Here is a 2,953-nt window from a genome sequence, read left to right as displayed (position 1 = left end):
AAACTGGTTAGTTACTGTTACCATCGAAGTAGTTGTTGTAGCTTATACCAACTCTACTAATGAGGAGCTTCTTGTCGCAACTAACCATTTTTTTCAGTGTATTGTTATAATTCTTAAAATAAGTTTTTTTGATAATTTTATTTTACTTATCTCTTTGAAAATTAAAAAAAAAACGATTACCCAGATGTAAAAAAAGAAAACATTTTTTTCTTCTTAAAAACTGCGGAATTATAATATGATAGTAAAAAAATTATAATTGAATCTTTATCTATTTCGGTGTTGTGAAAAAATTAGTCATCTAACAATTAATTGATTTTGTGACAAATGATAACTTAAAAAGCATTAAACAATCATTTTCATTCAAGCATAGGAAAAATTTGTACTCTACATTTTCTTTTAATATCTCATTCATTTTTGAAAATTTGTTTAATTGGTAGCTTTTGATACTAATATCAGAAAGAAATCAAAAGTATTTTCATATGATTTGAAAAATCGAATGCAAAAACACATTTAAGTACATCAGAATCATTTGAAAAATTATCTAATTGAAATAATATAATTGCAAATTTAAACTAAATTTTAATATTCAAATTATATTCAATACTCCATTATATAACCTTTAAGTCAATAATTAAATTATGTTACTTAAATTTCAGGAACTAACTTTTAATTTTTATTTACTTTAATTAGCAGAAAACGTTTATTAGCTATCAATCAATTGACAATTTTACAAAAGAAAAGCCATTAAAATATAATTCTGTTATAAAACATTTCAAAAACTTTAACTTTATATATTTTTTCTTACTTGACATTTTATTTTAAAAAATTCTATTTAATCTTAAGCTTTTAAACTGATTCCAGAAAATGTAACTTTTAGTAGAATCAGTTGTTAATGAATTAATTAGTTCACAAAATAAAAAACATGATACAATTATTCTAATCGTAATATTCAAGTAATGTTAACATTATGTGTATATTCTCTTTCAAATTTTGATACAACATTTCCATACATATAACTATGTTATATATGTTATAAACATATAAATATGTTTTTATTAAAAATTTCATATCTCATATCAATGAATGGAATTTTCATGTAATCAAATATCGTAAAAAAATTAATTAGCTAATATTACGTCATTATTCTTTTCATAAAATACAAGGCATTAAAGAATTATTTTTATAATGAAGTATTCAAATAATTTTTACTTGGTGTTTTTTTTAATTTGTATTATTGATGAAATGTTTAAATATTCCAGAAAAAAATTAAATATATACTCGGATCATTCAGAAATCATAATTCCGATACTCATTTCACAACAAAGCAAAAATTAGAATAAATAACAAAATTTAAAATTTTGTATTTCAAATATTAATAAAATGTTATTATATGAATTAAAGCCGGTATTTAATAATATAACATTCAATTATATCATTACTTTGTTAACTTAAATTTAAAATTAAAAATTTAGTCTTATATGTATTTTAACATTGTGAAAAGTATTAATGAACTAATAATTAGTTAATCTGTTTATAACATAAAAAAATTAAACTATAATTTTCATTAAAAAATTGAAATAATTTCTCCTCTCCCCTTTTTTAATTTTCACTTTCATTTTTGAAAATTTGATCGCTTGGCAACTTTTGATACTCATCCGAGAACAAAATTAAAACACGTTTAGAAAAATTAAATGCAGATACTCATTTCACAATATCAGAATCATTTGAAAATTTATTTAATTAGAACTGTGGTATTTGAAGTACTAATTCACTTTTATCATGCACATTATATTCATTATTCAATTATATAATCTTAAGTAAATTATATATATATAATTTTTTTTTTAAATATATGTAAATGTAAGTTTGAAAATGAAATTCAGAATTTCATTTCACAATTATCACAATCATCATAAAAATTCATATAATTGAAATATAAAGGTTTGAAAGAAAAAATAAGCTTCGATAAAAAAGGTAACAGCTAATATTTAATTACATAATCTGAAACTACATACAGTAGAACCTCGCTTATCCGAGGCCGCATTATCCGAAATGGCGATTATACGAAGCTGAAACAAAAACAGTTTGCCTGTCTTATCCGAGCTATAGCGCATTAGTAGTTCGTATTATTCAACCCTTATGCATTTTTCATACATATGAACTTTCTTAACCAACCAGAACAGATTTTCCTAAACCTCTACTCTTATTTGTTAATAATGTATATACTCTCTACCTTGTAAGTCTCTACTTTCAGTTTACTACACCGAGCGTTTCTTTTTATTTAAAATTCCGTTTTTAATCGAGTTTCCCGATTATCCAAGTTGGGGCCGGTCCACAATAGCTCGGACAAGCGAGACTACTGTAATCAATATAGGTTACTTAATTTAAAACAATTTAATTTTAAACTGGATATGATTTAACATTGTGAACAAAGTTAATCACAGAACACCAGCATAATTCCGAAAAATTACTTAATTAAAATACAGGTACTTTCAAAATAAATTCATTTATATTATATAACTTGCAAGTAAGTAATGTATTTATTTGTTACTTATGTTAATTAAATTTAAGGAAATAAATTTTAATCTTTATTTAATTTAATGTTCGTAAACAAATATTCAGCTTATATCAATGAGTCATTTTACAAAATAAGAAGCATTAAACTATAATTCTCACTAAAACCTTCAAATAATTTTTTTAAATTTCAACTTTCATTTCTAACATTTTTCTTTATTAATAAACTCTTGGACTAATTCCATAAAATGTGAGTTTTTGTAAAATTAGTTCATAATTAATTAATCATTTCACAACATAAAAAGCATTACACACTTATTTTAATGAAAACATTCAAATAATGTTTACATTATATTCTCATTCAAATTGGAAACTGGATTTCTCTACATTTAATTTATTAATAAGCTTTCTAGCTAAGTTAAAAAAATTAAAATATGTG

The sequence above is a fragment of the Belonocnema kinseyi genome, chromosome 4, assembly GCF_010883055.1.
Source record: "Belonocnema kinseyi isolate 2016_QV_RU_SX_M_011 chromosome 4, B_treatae_v1, whole genome shotgun sequence".
Lineage (NCBI taxonomy): Eukaryota > Metazoa > Arthropoda > Insecta > Hymenoptera > Cynipidae > Belonocnema > Belonocnema kinseyi.
The sequence above is the reverse complement of the archived record's forward strand: the minus strand, read 5'-3'. Positions refer to the sequence as shown.